This window comes from Balaenoptera ricei, chromosome 4, assembly GCF_028023285.1.
Source record: "Balaenoptera ricei isolate mBalRic1 chromosome 4, mBalRic1.hap2, whole genome shotgun sequence".
Classification (NCBI taxonomy): Eukaryota; Metazoa; Chordata; class Mammalia; order Artiodactyla; family Balaenopteridae; genus Balaenoptera; species Balaenoptera ricei.
In genome coordinates, this window is record NC_082642.1 from 75,652,169 (window position 1) to 75,671,109 (window position 18,941).

Consider the following 18,941-nt stretch of genomic DNA (forward strand, 5'->3'; position numbering starts at 1 on the left):
TGACTGTTTCTGAGCTGATTTTCATGAGATGATGCGATATTTCTATTATTTTGTATTTATTTCTGCCATCCAGAGAACATTGTGTTGCTCTCAGCATTCAATGTTTTGCTGTAGTTCTCATTTTAACTGACCATGAGCCTTTGTCTTTCAGTGTGTGTGTGTGTGTGTGTGTGTGTGAGTGTGTGACAAAGACAGAGACTTGGTGAACATATAAACATACAAATTTACACATTTACTCATAATTAGTCCTGGTTAATAGAAGCTCTTAGATCGTATGGGCCTCTTGGATCAGTTGCTTAAGGTTTCTGAGCTTCAGTTTCCTCATCCAAACAAGAATACTTACTTTTCAGGGTTATTGTAAACATTAAGATAATGTGAAAAAAGAATCAGTACTTCATCTGGCATTTTTTAAATGTTCAACGAATATTAATTCCCTTCTCTGTTCTCTTCTTCTCAACCTGGGTTTTTCATTTGCTATTTGTAAAAAGAAACAACATTAGTAACCTTTGTTCACAGGAAAGAAAAGGGAACATAATGGCATATTCATGTAAAACTCTTTGGAGAAATGTTCTTTGAAAATTAACTTGTGTTTATGTTTGATTATTGTGCCTTTTGTGATTACTTGAGATTAGGCTACCAAAAAAACTCCTATAGTTAAAATAATAGACGGGAATAATAGTTGCTACTTAAAGATTTTTAGAAGGGTGATTTTGCCTTTTGCCTATATCTTGAAGGCTAGCCTTTTGGAATTCTTCTGAAACATGTAGAGCTCTGCAGTGGAGCTCTCCCGCTCAGTATGCTACCATTTATTCTTTCAAACACCAACGTGGGGGTGAAATGAAGCACTGTCCCAGGTGCTGAAGGGGAATAGAAGAGCTATAGACTCAAGACTAGGTAACTATGAGCAATAATTTTTATATGTATATGTGTGTACAGATAACAGTTGTTCTAAAGGGTGTCCTGTACCTCTGACAATGGAATTTAGGAATGGTATACAAAAGCACTCTCTAAAATTCCAGTTTTAAAAATTAAAGAAGACAACAAATATAAAACATGAATTAATTGACAGTAAATAAAGCCCTATATTAATGCAAAGGACTGTTCTTATCTCAATTTCTAGGATCATCCCCAGGAATAAAATGAGGATCTTTATAAGGTGTGAGTGTTTTTGTTTTTTGCTTATTTATATTATTAGTAAAGAAGTTTAATATGTTCCATAAACAGTGACTTCCAAAAGTACAGAGCATTCAGCTTTTTACAGATGGCTGAGTTTTATTTCCTTTTTTTGAAAGGTCTTCTGAGGAATGTTAATTTGTTATTCACTCTCATTTACAAAATGTGTTCTAATCTCTCTATTGCCCAGGAATTCTGTCCTTTCAAGAATCTTGGCTCTTGGTCATTTGGATTTTCCTGAATGGCAGGAAGCAGGAGGTACCATTCACCTGTGGAGGGTGGGAAGGGCAGAGTGAGTCCCTGCTGCCACTTAGAATAACAGTAGTGGGCATCCCTGGCATTTTTCATAGTCGAGGCCTAATATAGATGAATGGCTTTACACTTTGGGAAGTGAGGATACAATAGAAGAATTGCCAGCAGGGATATGTATCTTGGCCTTGATCACAAAGGCCATGAAGGCCCAAAAGGGGCAAACAGAAGATTGAAATGTGTGTTAAATTTTTCTGCAGGCTGTAATGGAAAGGGGGAAATTACCTAAGTCCCCCTCGGGAAGAAGTGTCTTCCTAATTCTGTGGATTCTTAGGGAGTTTCGCAAGCTGTGAGCGTCTCTGAGTGCATCTAGTCTCTCGCTTTTGCCTCACTGAGCCCCTTCCCTCTGTTGCTTCATTCTTCCAGCTGCTTCTGTAGACTCTCCTCTGTGGCATCTCATCCCCCACGGCTGCTCAGATGTGATTCCCCCGAGCCTGTCTTCCTCTCCAGCTGCATCTGTTCACCTCCCCTGCTGATCGATCCACTTCTTTAGCTCAGGGACAGTGAGAGGAAATGATTCCAGCAGCTAAACAGATTTTATGCAGAGAGAATATTTAAATATTCTCAGTTTGTATGATTCCCTTCACCTCATGCTATGATCAGAGGTTAATGGAGACATGTGGGGCTTCTCTCTGTTGGTATAGACCAGAAGGCTTTCAGGAGTGAAGGCTAAGATCTTGTCAACACCTTCCCCCAATCTGCCCCCCAAACGCATATATTCATTTAAGAGAGTAGAAATACTTTTTCTTGTCAAAGTTCTTCTTTTTAGGTAGTGGTCCCATGCTCTATTTTCACCCTAACTCTGGGTAAGATGCCAACCAAATCAGAAGCTGTTATTAATATTTATCATTTCTAGTGGATGGAATTAAAAAATGAGGTTTGAATTCTAAATGTTTATATCACTAAAAATTTTCTTTGGATATATAAAGTGTATTTTTACAGTGGTACTTAGAGAATTTTTTTTTGCTTTTTTTGAAATAAGTTTATTTTTGCAAATTTGAGCTATGAGACATTGTACAAAGTAATCTGCCAGGCAGACTTGTCCTGAGTATTAAATTAGTGATAGCCTATCACAGTGCCTGACCAATAATGCCCCAAAACTACTAATTTATAAATATGGATGTATATACATATATATGCATATATATCCTTCATACATCTGTCCAATATACATGTGTTTTTTAAAAAATTTTATTTATTTATTTATTTATATTTATTTTTGGCTGCGTTGGGTCTTCGTTTCTGTGCGAGGGCTTTCTCCAGTTGCGGCAAGCGAGGACCACTCTTCATCGCGGTGCGCCGGCCTCTCACCATCGCGGCCTCTCTTGTTGCGGAGCACAGGCTCCAGACGCGCAGGCTCAGCAATTGTGGCTCACGGGCCCAGCCGCTCCGCGGCATGTGGGATCCTCCCAGACCAGGGCTCGAACCCGTGTCCCCTGCATTGGCAGGCAGACTCTCAACCACTGCGCCACCAAGGAAGCCCCCAATATACATGTTTATCTTTTAATTGATTATATATATATATATATATAATATATATATATAATATATATATATTATAATATATATATAATATATATATAATATATATATATAATATATATTATAATATAATATTATATAATATATATTAATATATATATTATATATATATATATTATATATATATATATATATATAGGGAGACATATATATATATATATATATATATATATGTCTCCCTATATTGTAATGTCAGTTTTCTTTTCTGTTTCCTTATTCTTGAGCATTTATCTTATTTCCATTTTTATCTTCCTCCCTCTCTCCTTGCTTTCTTCCTTCCTTTCACTTTCTCTTTTCATTTAAAAACTTCCTTCTACTACCTTTTTTTCTCCAAGCCTTCTTCCTTTATTTTTTACTTTGTTTTGTTACTCCAGGAGATATTGAGAAGAACACCCTCTGTGTATTTTTCTTTATCTTTTTGGAGTCTTCATTGTGATGTAATATCCCCAATTAAAATTCCTAAATCAAGGATCTGAACAATGCTTGTCTAGATTGGTTTTCTCCAAATCTGAACCACATTCTCACAGTAATGTGCACTCTTATATATGCCAGGTTCTCCATAATCCTGCCAACATTGAGTTTTCTTCTTTTTCATTTATTTTTGCATATTCAGTAAGTTTTTGTTTGTTTGTTTGTTTTTAAAGATGGAGATAACATCATTTGAATCCCTGGGTCCAACCAGTGCTGAAGTAGACCAAATCTTTTTTTTTTTTTTAAGCCTTTTAAAATTTATTTATTTTTGGCTGTATTGGATCTTCGTCTCTCTGAGAGGGCTTTCTCTAGTTGTGGCAAGTGGGGGCCACTCTTCATCGCGGTGCGCGGGCCTCTCACTATCACGGCCTCTCTTGTTGCGGAGCACAGGCTCCAGACGCGCAGGCTCAGTAGTTGTGGCTCACGGGCCTAGTTGCTCTGTGGCATGTGGGATCTTCTCAGACCAGGGCTCGAACCCGTGTCCCCTGCATTGGCAGGTGGATTCTCAACCACTGCACCACCAGGGAAGCCCTCAGTAAGTTTTTTTTTTTTTTTTTTTTTTTCTGTCCTGGATTTATTCCTCAGTAAGTTTTTAATGGTACTTTCAAAAGATTTTTTTGTTCTGTTAGCAAAGTTTTAATCTTTCCATTCGATAATTTCACATTTAAATTTTCTTATCTGTAAACTATCTTCTTCTCATCCTATGAAATCTGGGTAATGATATATTCTTTTCAAAGTATTACATATTTTGAGTAGTAACCCAACCAGTATATATTAACTGAGTGACTATTTTGTGCTAGGCATTGTTCTAGGAACAATAGGCTACTGAGGATGCAATGGTGAAGTCATGGTCTCTGGCTTCTAAGAGGTTTGAGAAATTTATCTACTAAAAGGTGACAAGTATATAAACAAAGGGCATCATAGTGTAACAGGTATTGTAATGGAAATATGTATAGGGTTCAGTGGTGTCACATAGGAAATGGAATGATTAATCAAACCAGGGATTAAAGAAAGTTTTAATCATGAAGGATCATGGAGGAAACCTTCACCATTACACTTGTCATTTGTTTTCTTTCTGATTCTCCTGGATCTGTGTCTTTTGATTATTTACCAAAGCAACTCCTTTGCTTCCATTTGCCTGGTAATACCACCAGCTTTTATGACTCAGTGATAATAACAACATACATGTGTGCAACATAATATCAAGGTACGTATTACTATGATGTACTTTTTAGGGTTTAAGGTGAAAATAGAATGTGACTAATGCTGAAGGGAACATATTCACCCCTGCTTTATTTATTTATTTGAAGGCCCAATTAGTGATCATATGCAGTCTCAAGTTTGGGGTTGATCCTCTCATGCCTACCCACCACAGGATTCTAATATACTCCTACCAGGAAGTCCATGGGATGACCTCATGGGAGGGTATCTTAGGGAGCATAGTGGCCTCTGAAATATGTCCCTCCAAACCTCCTACTCCTAAGGACTCAAACAACTGCAGAAACCTTGATCTTTCTGGTATAAAGATCTTCAGCTCTTTCTGAATGATAGTGGTGCAAAAAGGTCCTGGATTACAGAGAACAGAGTTTATCTAGTTTTGTCTTTTGCTAGCTTTCACAGATCATTTTTAGGGTGGACCTATCATAGGTACTCAAGAACTACTTCAATGCTTGGTCGACTGGTTGGGTTTAGCATTTTTTAAAAAGAGCCCATGTGAAAATGTCCATTTTTTTCTCCTTTGGAGACCTAGCATCACTCCCCAGCTTTCTATTTCTCTTTCTTCCACACTTACTTTTCTCAAATGTGATTATGTTAGTCCATGAGCTGCTTGAAGGCAGGGATTCTGTTCTCTTCGTCTCTGTATCCTACACATGTAGCACCCGTGCTGGCTCATGGTGGACCCTCAACAATGCTTACCATATGAATGAAGCATACCCTCCTTGTCTTTGGGATTACGCTAGATGTTGCTCTTCTTTTTCCTAATGTTCAATAATAGTAAGACGTCTTTATGTGCCCAGCTTTCCAACTCCTGACCCAATTCCATGTGAGAGAATTGCTTTGACTCCAGGTGTTTGTATATCCACTAGAGGGCACTGTTTTGTCAGAGGCTTTCTTTGATACCTAGATAGATACCTTAACTTCATGACCCATCCCAGCTTCAAGTTCTTTCTGTATTTGTTAATAAATGACTCTGAGCTTTCCATCACAACTATGCTTGCAATAATAGAATCATCATAGTAAATCATGACTAAAAACAATTGTAATAGGTTAGATGTAAGCTAATATTACTAATCGATATGACAAATATGTGTTTAATAACAGAAGGACATATCCTAAATAAGAATGCTTATAGACATTAAGGTCATTCCTCAGTTCTTACTCATTTTTTTTTTTCAGATTTTCTTCTGACCAAAACTAGGAAGGCTAGTAAAGTTTTCATTAAGTCTCCAATTTCATTTTTGCACTTGTGTAATAAAAGCATTGTACCATTACTGGAGAAATTCCAAGCTAAACACATTTTATCCAAATTCCAAAGGTAACTCCCGTGGAAATTTGTTTTAAATGGAGTGGCAATATCAAGTCTGCTGCTATTTTTAAAAACTATTAAATCTATGTTTCATGAAGGTTTTTTCCCTCCATCAGTTCTAATCCCACAAAACTATCTTTAGGCAGAATCAAATGAGTTTCCTGGGCTTTATGTCAAACAGTTCAAGTTTGCAAATATTTTCAACTTACATGTGAATCAACACAAGGGATGCGTAAGAAGACAAAGCTGCTTGCACCGTCAGCAAGCTGCCAAACACATCATTAACCCGGTGGTGGCTCAGGAGGCCCCACTGGAGCTGTCTAAGGAAGCTGCAAAAGAGGGAGAAGCCAACAAGGAACGTATCTTTCCCAAGTTTAAAACCTTAACTCGAAGTCATGTCATAGAATTGAAGGAGGTGCTGGGGCCCAGTACCCTATCAAATATTAAGGGACAGACCTATAAGAAAGAATTCTTGGAGTCTTCTCACGAGAATCTGTTAGTAAACTCTCTTTTAAATTATGCTTAAAGACTAAAAAAAAATGGGCATTTATTTGTGCCAGGCTGCAAAGTCATTTGTGAAGTGTTTAATTAAGCTTATATGATTTAAAAATATAGGCTTAAATATCTGTTGATTTTGTGACAAGCTGTAGATGTAAATTGTCTTGTTTGGTTTTATTTCGTATTCCCAGGACAACAGGATCATATATACATAACTTTGGTTGGGGAAAAGGAGCAAAAATACAATTTTTGAAAGGAAACATGTATTTCTTAAGTTAGCCAGATGTTACAAAACCATATTTATAGGAAGCATTAAGCCTGAGAGAAAAATTTGAAAGACTTAGAAAAGGAAAAAAATAAAGTTCCTCTCCCTCAGAATTTATATCTAGAAGAAATGGATGATAGTTTTTTCATGAACTTTATTTGAAATCTAGCTTCCTACTCAATAATTCCAACATTTGGACATTTTTAAATGATACCATTTCCCTGAAATATTATACTTGTTTTCTGGAAGTCTTTTTAACTTTTAATAAGAGGATAAACTATTTCTTTCCACCTATTTGATGTAGCAGATTGTTTATGGAGCCAACATGTTGACACACTATAAACTGTAAAAAATGAGGCCTAATAAGGTTAATTGTCATCTGAACCTTCCTCTGTAGGCTGCAATCTGTAGGCTTTGATTGTTTCTCTGGGGGAAGCTCTGCCCAGATGGTGAAGTCCTCAAGGCCCTGACCCACAAGAGGCCTGCAGAGATGGAGAACAAGGTGCTTCTCCACAGACTAATTAATTTACTAGTATAGCACCTGTTCCAGAATAGATAGGGCTGGAAGGGAAAGCAGTCCCTGGGCACAGCGGCAAGCTCACGGGTAAATGGATTTCAGCTGATTATATTAAGCTGATGCTTTGATCATCTAAAGGCGTTAAAATGGAAATATGTTTTTTCTGGCTGTTGGCCTCGGTGAGTGTGGTTTATATTATTATTATTATAAGTGTTGGGTAATAGAAAAGCTGTTTTAGATTTCAGCACGTTCCATTTATAAAGTGTGCAGTATATTTGTCTATTTCTTTTTCCAATTTTAGAAATGCATGTTGTCATAAAGCTGCACCTTTTAAACAATTCTGCTTTCTTGTTTCCATTTTATTCCAGCCAAATTACTAGCTGGAAATCAAACACCAGCACAGATTCCTTTTAGCTAGAACATTTTATTATGTACTCACACCTTTAATTCAATGTGTGTAATTAGGCTTTAATCAGCTGAACACTATTTGTGAAAAAATATCAGACACTTCTTTAAATGAAATTCTGGTAAAGTCATGCTATTAAGCTTTGGTGACTACTTACTGGCACGAATAAATCCTTGAGTAAACAAGGCTTGGTAGTAAATGGATTTACAATGTGAGTCTTTCTGCACTCAATTTCACTTTATTGCCTCTTTGATTCCCAAAAGGATTAGAGGTAATTTTTTCAGTCCTTTAGATGCCATAAAACTGTTTCCCTTTCCAAATTAACACTATGATCTTCCATGTAATGTGTTTGGCAAACATGAGGAATTTATAAGACCACTAGTCTGATGTTGCATAATAATGGAGATACAAATATGATGTCTTAGATGTCATGGCCTTATAGGCGGCAGCTTTCACCAAGGTTTTGAAAGGTTAGTTTTCTAAAAATAGAAAAATATTCTTGCTCATATGGAAGACAGCTTAAAGAATGCTAATGATTTGGTAAGTTAAATGATTTGAACTATTTCTATTACCATTATGTGTTAAATGCCGACATTGCAACGGTAAAGTGCTATTAACATGACGATGAGTAAAACTGGGTCCTTTTTAAGGAAGATATCACACAGAAATACGAAAACAGAGCAAGCACACAAATTTAGCATATAATCCTAGGGCTTATTTCCTGATAGTCCTCTCTGGTTGTGTCCTCATAATCCTTGGAACTGTCTCTTCCGTGGAAGAAATTGAAAATTTCATGGCTGCTTTTCTTTGGTTTTCTCTTCCAAAACTCCAAAAGCGTCTTTTAAATGTTTGTTTTAGTGGATTTATTTTTAGTATACATCCTTTTTTAAAAATAAAAAATACAAAAATCTATATAGTGAAAATAATTCACAGTTCCACTCCTGACCCTGGTCCCTCTCTTCAGCTCCTCTCGTTGACCAGTTCTTTGTGTGGCCCTCCAGAGATATTTTAACGGTGTTTGGTATAAACTAGAGGACATTTGGGTTGCTTCCAGGGATTGGCTTCTAGAATTGCTGTTGTAATATGCCTGAGCATGTGTCTCTGAGGCAGTGGTACGAATGCACCCATAGTATGTACTTCTAGAAGTATAATTACTAGGTCATGGATTGCATGCATTTTGAATTGGATACATATTAAGCTGTGCTTCAAATATGATGTATGAGTGTGACTTCTTCCCCATAACCAGGTTTGCTTTTCTCCCCCAACCTGAAAGTATTGTATCTTATGTTAATTTGCATTTCTTTAATTATGACTGAGGTTGAATATCTTTTCAAATGATTAAAAACCACTTCATTTTCTTTTGATGTGAACAGCCTGTTCATGTCCTTTGCCAGTCTCTCTATGGGGCCATCAGTGTTATTCTTGTGGGGTTGAAGAGCTCTTTATGGAATAAGGAAATCAGCCGTCTGTCTGCCAACGTGCAGCATTTGTCACTTCAGTGGCATTTCCCCTCATATCTGTCGTCTCTCATTTACCATGCCTTCTATTCCTCTACTTTTATCATTGGCAGTCTGGATTTAATGTTGCTTAATAACTCCTGGAAGCTAGAAATGATAAGGTCATGGGAAAGGGGTTAATTTAGGTGGTTTTCTAACTTTGACTTTTGATAAAGTAGGAGGAGAAGGACTGAAAGGGCAAAATTAAAAAGAAGGTGAAGTGACTTTAGTGATTTGAAAGAGGGGCTTTTATACTGACAAGACCTTGAAAAAATAATGTTTATAAAATAAAATCAATTTATTTTACCCATAATTTTCTGCTTGCTTTTGCCATTATTACAGGTATTTGTATTAGGGTAAGAATTCTCTTTCTAGATGCTTTGGCCATAGTCATATTTCTGTGTTTTGGACTTCACGATTTGTGGTCATGAATTGGAAGTGATTGTAGGGCCACAAATGCAGCACAGTGACCTTGATATTGGATGAAGTGGAGAGGAGAGAGTGAGAACATCAAGACTGACAGCTCTTGTCTGAGCACAAGTAACGTTTTATGTTCAACTCCATGTTGATAACAAAGTAAATACAGAGACAGGTTTTAGACATTTATGGCTTAATGTCAAAATAAAATATCTTTGTGATGTCCTGAAGTTGTCACTATTATCTTCAGAATACTGGTTAAAAGCCTGGGCTTTGAAATCCAACAATTTGGGTTCAAATCTTGAGTCTTTCACTTCTTAGCTGCATGACCTTGGTTAAGTTCTCATCTATAAAACAGAGATAATGAGAGAAATGACTTCATAAGTTGCTTTAAGGATAAAATGAGATATTGTATGTGCCTGGCAAAAACTCCATCAATATCAGTTCTTATTATTAGCTTTATTAATTACCAGAGAGTGTTTGTAAAATATTATCTAAATTGTGCTATACTCACCTGATTTAAAGTAAGTGAATGGATATCTGTGAAACTTTCTTACATGTGCTGAAGTATGTTGCAGCCTTCATTAAACCACATCTGAATAGCTTCTTGGTGAGTTACTTCACGGTATCTTTTCTGTCTTTGAAATTCTTATCCAAACCAGGTTTAAAGGTAAAAAGCCTGATATTGTAGTAGAAGTTATCAGAATGAAGTTAGCTCTGACAAGCAGTCTCACATACGCTTCATTAGTCTTGCAGTGAATATTGCTAGCTTCCTCCACCTCAATCCCCATTGCATTCATGTGTTTGCTCATACTGTTCCTTCTGTTTGAAATGCTGTTCCTGCCTTTACCACTCATGTAGAAATATATACATTCCTCTATTTGTCAGTGAAATCGGTGGCTAATTTTTATTCTAAGTCACTTCTGTTGATGAACAAGAATAATGCAAAGGATCACTACGAAATTGGATATGACTATCCAGTACTATATGGGAGACAAGTGTGCTTATTTATTAGTTTTAAGTGAATGACTTTCAGTCACTCCAGTCAACATTTCTGATATGAATATTTCACGTGAAATGATTGCTATTGTGTTGGTTAGTTCTGCAAATCAGAACTTGTTTGCAGAACACTATTGGGTCAATATATCTTATCATAATATTTGCCAGTACCACACATTTTACAAATTAATTATTGTGGCTGTAGTTTTCTATTAACATGAATTTACTGATTAACTGATTTATTTACTTTATGAGAATTCATATAGCACAACACTAATGTTCCATGACTAAGAGTGAGTACATGAATTCTTCGTATTAAAAAACAACTACCACCCATGGTACATTTTTATTCTGGCTCTATAGGCCCGGAAAATGCCCAGTAGAAAAGATTATAAAATAATCACTTAGGAAATTAATTAGTAACATTTCAAGCAAGATCCTGAATCAAACCTACTCAATTTATGAGGGTTCCTTCATGAGTAATTGCAGCTTCATCAGAAGAAGATCACTGGAATTGTACTTCCTAGCTACAATTTTCCCGCCAAATAAACAAATGAAAATAATGACCAAATACCATTTTCATCTATCAAATAGGTAAAGTTTCCAAAAACAGTGGTCAGTTCTTCAGAATGTAATGAGATGGGTACCCCCATTGAATGGTTGGTGAGGTTGTGTATCGGTACAACTTTACTGGAAAGTAATTTGGCAAAACATATTAAGAACCTTAAAATGACCTTCTTGGCAAAATGTTTAATGGAGCACAAGCATCTCGCCTCCCCTCTCTGCAGGTTCCCATTATATCACCAATGAAATGTAGAAATAGCTAAGTATCTAGACTATGCTACTACTATAACTACTGCTATTTCTACTACTACTACTAATGATAATAATCTGAACCCAGAACCCCAGATAACAACAAAAGTTGGGAAATGGGTAAGTGAAGGACAAGGAAGAAGTGAAATATGCTATTTCCCATCTAATTCAGGAATCATTAGATGCTATTTCACTATGGGAAAAATTGTGTGTGCTCTTGTGTACGTGTGTTAAACTTAAAGGTAATCACTAGAAAAAGAAAAACAGAATAAATGTTTTCCAGATTACCAGAGAAACAAATATAGGACATAACAAACATGGTCCAAATGCAAACAAATTTTTAAATGAACAAGAATAAGAATGAAGAAAATAATGTAATAATAGAGAAAATAATAAAGCAGATTACATTTCAAACTTGAATTCAGTGATGTGGGCTACATGAACAATAAGACCAGTTAAATTTTATAATTTGATTTTTAAAATTTTAAATGATGGCTATAAAAGGGGGTGCAGTCTGGCAACCTGAGCAGTGAGAGGACTCATTCTGGATGTCCACAGGCTCTCACACCAGGCCAAGAACTCTGGTTATAAAAGTAATCCCAATTACCCAGAGTAAGTGGGTTCATACTGTTCAGTCTAGAAAGATTTAGAATTAAGTAGCTCCAGTTAATTGCCATGGAAATTGTTATCCTTCAACCCCAGGAAAATTATAACTAAGTATGAAGGGACAAAGGGAATCAAAACCATAATATATAAATATTTTTGTGTTTAGAAGGTACATGTACATATTTAGTATCTTATATATTTGAAGTATTGAAATTAATTTGCTCTATTAGAGTCTATTTGTTCAAAATTGATTGATTTTGGTCTATTATAACTTTGTAACTCCAACTTAAATGTGTCAAATTGTTAATTTGATATATTAAATTGCGTAAGTGATTTGGATTTGCATTTCAAATTGAAATCTAACTAAGCACCATATTTGCAACTAAAATAACAATTACATTTTAAAACGTAAACATTGGACTCTTTATTTATGCATCGAGGAAGGTTAGGTTTGTTAAATCAGATAACTGAAGTACCTAAAAGTATATCATATATTAAGTTTATAAATACAATGATAAATGTTTGAAGGTGTTTAATTATCTGTAAATGTGATTGAGCCAAAATTCCTTTAGAAATGATTTCTGAGATTTCCAAACTTATTAATAGAATTTTAAATTTCTTAAGCTCAACTTAAAAATAAGGAAAAACCAGATTTTAAAAATTTGTACCTTATTTCATGGAATATAAATCTTAAAGCTAAAAATAAACCCAATAATAGACATTTTTGTATTCAAAAGCCACCCTCAGGGACAACAAAAAAACTCACATCAATAGATATGACAGTAGATAAAAATAAGAACAGGAGTGACAATACTAATATTAGAAAAAATAAAATTCAAGGCAAGAAGTATCAAGTGAGACAAAGGAGATTAATTTATATTAATAAAAAACCAACAGTGAGGGTAAAATAATTATGAACTATTAGGTGCAAATAACAGCACTAAAATTTTTATTAAACAAAAACTTACAAATATATTTTAAAAAACTAGCAAAAATATAAAGGTGGAAGACTACACACTAACAGCAAAAGATGGCTTGAAGCCCTAAAACAAATTTATATTTTTCTACCCTGAATTTTCACTTCTAGGAATCTACCCTTACGATATAGTTAGAAATATACATAAAGCTTTAGGTGTAAGAATATTCATTGGACTTCCCTGGTGGCGCAGTGGTTAAGAATCTGCCTGCCAATGCAGGGGACACGGGTTCAGGCTCTGGTTCAGGAAGATCCCACATGCCGCGGAGCAACTAAGCCTGTGCGCCACAAGTACTGAGCCTGTGCTCTAGAGCCTGCAAGCCACAACTACTGAGCCTGCATGCCACAACTACTGAAGCCTGCACGCCTAGAGCCCCTGCTCCACAAGAAGAGAAGCCCCTGCAATGAGAAGCCCGCACACCACAATGAAGAGTAGTCCCTGCTTGCTGCAACTAGGGAAAGCCCGTGTGCATCAACAATGACCCAAGACAGCCAAAAATAAATAAATAAAATAAATTTATTTAAAAAAAAAGAATATTCATTAAGTGTTAGTTATAATAGTGAAAAATTAAGTATTCAAATGTCTAATAATTATGAAATGATCAATTTAGGGTTCATAATTGAAAGGATCTATGAACATCTGAAATTATATACTAAATTTGGTGGTGAACATCTGAAATTATATACTAAATTTGGCGTGCTTTCTCAAAGTGCCCCATGTCCTCATAATAGTGTGAATAACTAAGTAAGAATTTCAGCTTCTATAGACTATGAATAACACAACCACTAAAAAGTTTCCAAATAAATTTTTTTTTAATTAATTAATTATTTATTTATTTATTTTTGGCTGTGTTGGGTCTTCGTTTCTGTGCAAGGGCTTTCTCCAGTTGCGGCAAGCGGGGGCCACTCTTCGTCGCAGTGTGCGGGCCTCTCACTATCGTGGCCTCTCTTGTTGCGGAGCACAGGCTCCAGACGCGCAGGCTCAGTAGTTGTGGCTCACAGGCCTAGTCGCTCCGTGGCATGTGGGATCTTCCCAGACCAGGGCTCGAACCCGTGTCCCCTGCATCGGCAGGCAGATTCTCAACCACTGCGCCACCAGGGAAGCCCCCAAATAATTTTAATAACATTAAATATTAATTTTAAATGTTACCAAATAATTATAATAATAAGCATAACAAAATGCACATTATGTTATATGAAGCGAAAATCAGCAAAAAGTCTCTACATATTTGACAACTGAATCACACAAAAAGAGCACACCTCCATAGAAAGAAATATCCATGTGGAAGCTTAATAAGGCAGGAATTTGGGTTTTATTCTTCACTGCTGTAGACTCAGCATCTAGAGTGGTGTCTGGCATGTAGTAGGTGCTCAATAAATATTTCTTGAATTATTAAATGGAAATTCACCCAAGTGTTAACAATGGTGGTCTCTAAGTGGTAGGATTATGGGTGTTTTTTGCTCTCTTTATACCACATTTTCTAATTTTTTTTACTATGTACATTTACTATATTTGGAATGACAAAAAAAACACTTTAAAAAACTGGGCCAGGAATTCCCCTATTAACCAGTCTTTATACTAAGGAGAAACCATTCTTTTCTTCCCTCAAGATTTCTTTTCTCAAGAGGGGGCAACTGTGGTGTAGTCATCATCTGAGGTAAATCATATCACCCTGCTGCTTAGGAGTTTTGAATGTTTGCAAGCCAAATTTTGCGTTCAGAGTCTAAAGTCTGGTCCCAACATATCTTTCTAGCTGAATCTCCAACTCTTTCATGTTAGAAAATGTCCTTACCACGTTCATTCTCTGTTCTTAGTCTTTGCTTCCAGGGAGCTTCCAAGATTATTCCAGCCAAATGATCATCTTGCTCTGCTTCCATCCCAATCTTCAAAACTCCTGCCCATCACCACACTCCCTCGTGCTTTGTCTGTCTCACCCCAAGCGAGTTCTCTCTCTGATGTCCTTCAGCACATATTGCATCTATGGATTCTTTTGACTCTTACCTGTGTATTCTTACTGTTTTTCTGAAATGTTTCATAAGTGCTTGTTTTGATTTCCCCAAGGTGCTAGTAAATCTCATGAGATTGGGGAGAATGATGCTTACTTCTTTATGTCTTATCAAGCCTGGCACAGTACGTTGAACATACAAGCAGGCACCAAACATATATTTATTGAAAACGGCTAGATGCTTTTCAGTTTTGACAGTGGTCAGAAAAATTGAAAAAGGAGAGCTTGGGAGTATGATAAACTGGGGTTCCTATCTCTGTTGATTACTATTTAACTTTGTGACCCTATATTAGTAAATCTCTTTGAGCCTTTAACAGCAGTTTACTGCAGATATTATAAGATCTTACTCCGTCTTCTTGGCTCTGTCATTTACTATTTGATCTTGGGCAAATTCTTCTGCCTTTCTAAGCCTCAGTTTCCTCATTTGTTAAATAGAGACAACAATACCAACCAACTCATAGCGTTGTCAGAAAGATTAAATAAAGCTTGGGAAAGCCCTTAACATAGTTCAGAGCATGTGATCAAGGCTCACTCAAAAGATAACAATTATTTTGGTATTTGAGAGGATAGCAGTGGCAAAGAAATGACATTATTTCTGAACCTGCTTAATAGAGTTCCTATAAATGTTAAATGAGAAGTGCTTAGCATTCCTGGCTCATCAGGTGCTGGTGATCATTATTTTAGTTTCATGTACAATGGATTAGTAATACCTACTTTGAAGAGTTTGAGGTTGAGTTCAATGTGAAATTTGTATAATGCACGTGATTAATAGATCATAATTTTCTTCCTTATCCTCCCTTATTTCTCTTCCTTTATCCCCTGTACCCCACTACTAATTTTGGACCAACTTATGTCAGAGTACTGAACACCTGAAGAACTGTTGGGGTACTCTAATCATGTATGAATATAGAAATGGTTTGTGGAGAAATGCTAGTCTCCACTAAGTTTCCCTCTATGTTGTTTGTCCCCCAGTGGTATTTACTTTCTATAATTTAGGACTGAAGTGAAGATTATATTCAGATTGTAGCAGCATGAGACCAAATGGAACCACAACTTCAGCATTTTGCATATGTAAAAAATGAGACCTAGGGACTTCCCTGGTGGCGCAGTGGTTAAGAATCCGCCTGCGAATGCAGGGCACGCGGGTTCGAGCCCTGGTCCAGGAAGATCCCACATGCCGCAGAGAAACTAAGCCTGTGTGCCACACCTACTGAGCCTGCACTCTAGATCCCACAAGCCACGGCTACTGAGACCGCAAGCCACAACTATTGAAGCCCACATGCCTAGAGCCCATGCTCTGCAACAAGAGAAGCCACCGCAATAAGCCCACGCACCGTGTCGAAGAGTAGCCCCACTCGCCGCAACTAGAGAAAGCCTGCGTGCAGCAACAAATACCCAACACACCCCAAAAATAAATAAATAAATTAATTAATTAATTAATTTAAAAAATGAGACCCAGAGAGGTTCTGTTATTTACCTAAGGTCACACAGCATGTTGTCTCTGTAGTCCTATGCATTGTGCAGATCTACATTGCCTTTCCTCCCCTGGGCTTTGTGATTACCTGTTACAACTCTAGGACCCATGTGAGACCCACACAGCATTCTGCAGAGAGCTGCAAAAAAAAAAAAAAAAAAAAAAACCTGCCTCATCTTCTGCTGGATCGCCCAGAAAATACATTTATATAAAAGTTCTTTGCTCTTTTTTTTTTCCCCAGAGCTCATGTTATTCATTAAATGACTATTTAATATAAAGAAACAAATTAAACAGGGGAGGGGAAGAAAAGCATTTCTTTAATTTTTTTCCCAGTTGCTTTTTGTGCAGGTGGATTGCTGCAGGAGTCCCCTCTTCCAAAGCCCATCTGGGATGTTAGTTTAGCTCTATTGATGTTTAAGACTCCGTCTTTCATCATAACCACATGCCAAGACAATAAGTAATTGAACCACATGTTTTGCCTTTTTAAAAAGGTGTAATCTCCTTCTGAAGTGTAGAGATGTTTAGCAGGATTTTTCTAATTTATCTGTCATCACACCATGCGGGCTAGGTTCCAAGCCCCGACTGCAGTGTCTCTTTATCACCGTCTTTTGATGAACACCTGTTTCCAGCATACAAATATATCTGCTGAGATGCAAAATTAAAATAATTTCAACAGTATAGGAATAATTAGGAACCCTTTTTTTGAAAGGTCCACCTGTTCCAAATATCAAAATATCATATTTAGTTGCAGGTACATCCTTTATCACTATATATTCTTTATGCTTGGTATGTATATATTTGATAATAATTCTCCTCTGATATTCCATTAAGTAAAAAAATAAATATTTTCACTTTTAGATATTCAATTGTAAACAGTTTTTAAAAACAACCAGAGATGCTTTGTGACCACCTAAAGGGGTGGGATAGGGAGGGTGGGAGGGAGACGCAAGAGGGAGGGGAGATGGGGATATATGTATACGTACTGCTGATTCACTTTGTTATACAGCAGAAACTAACACAACAATGTAAAGCAATTATACTCCAATAAAGATGTTAAAAAAAAAAAAAAAACAACCAGAGTTCTCTATGTTCATTGAGAGAGAGAAATTCTCTTTAGAAATTTATCTCCCAAACTCTTCAAGGGAAATTACTCCAAAACTTTTTAAGGGAAGAAACTTTGTAAACATTCTATTATTTATGACTGATTGTACCTTTTGTTAAGGATTTGACTTCTTGATAAATACAACAAAGAGTATGTGAATCTTAAGTTAGTTTCAATAGATACTAGTTTTTAAAGGAAAAGATATAAGCGCTCTTATAAGAAAAGATTTTTTGTTAAAGTTTGGTATATTAAAGCACTTAAATCAATAGATTTAATATGAAGAATTTTTTAAATTATCATTCATTTCACTTTATATTTAAGACTTTATCCATCATGCTTACTTTTGGCTTTCCCATAAACTATGGGTGGTTTGTGCCTTCAAAGTGAAATTATGTAGCAACTGTAATCCCCTATTTGTGGAGCCCTCACCAAGAGTGACCCTCTGTCCTAATACGTGAGAGAAAAGATCCCCATTTCCAAGAATTCATATTACAAAAAGAGAAGCCCACACAGAATTTTTAAAAAATATCCAGAGTAAGATACCTTAGATACAACAAGCTATGTAATGATTTCCATTTAACATTAGCCATAGCGGTGTTCACTCAGATAAGAAGTAACCTTGAATTTATCCAAACACCCAGTAAAGCAAATTCGCAGATGAAAGCCAGGTTAATGTAGAAATATATTACAATTTGTCTTCATTTTCAGAAAGTGAAATCTGAAGTGCCAGATTTTTGATTGTTTTTCTGACAACCACGCAAAAAAGTAAATCACCAGTTGCCTGGCCCTTACATGCCAAGTTGTCCACCAGGCATTATGTGGCTGGTTGCTTTTTAGCTGTCGGGGACATTTTGGGCAGTGGTTATATACACAAGACTAATTACACTAATTAATCCACACCAACGTGTGAGCAGTAAGCATTGTTTTTACAATTAGGATGTAATTTTAAAAAATCCTTTATTGGGTACATTTAGAGACACAGCAGTTTCAGATTTACCATACAATAGAAGGAGTTATCCAAATTGAATAAATGTAAATTTCAAGTTGGGCAAATACATTAATATATGGCAAGTGAAACCTACACTTGTGTCACAAGTATGCACTTGCATAAGAATGATTTTCTGACTAGGTGTATGGATTGTAGCTTTTGTGGTCATTAAATCATAGGAATCCCTGTTCACTTTGCTTAATGCAATGTAGCAACATCACATTACTTCTATAGCTTTTACTTCTGATGTGAGTTGTTGTGTTAGGCGGAATAATGTCCCCTCAGAGAGGTCTGTATTCTAACCCCCAAAACCTGTGAATATGTAACCTTACACATCAAACAAACAAAAAACAAAA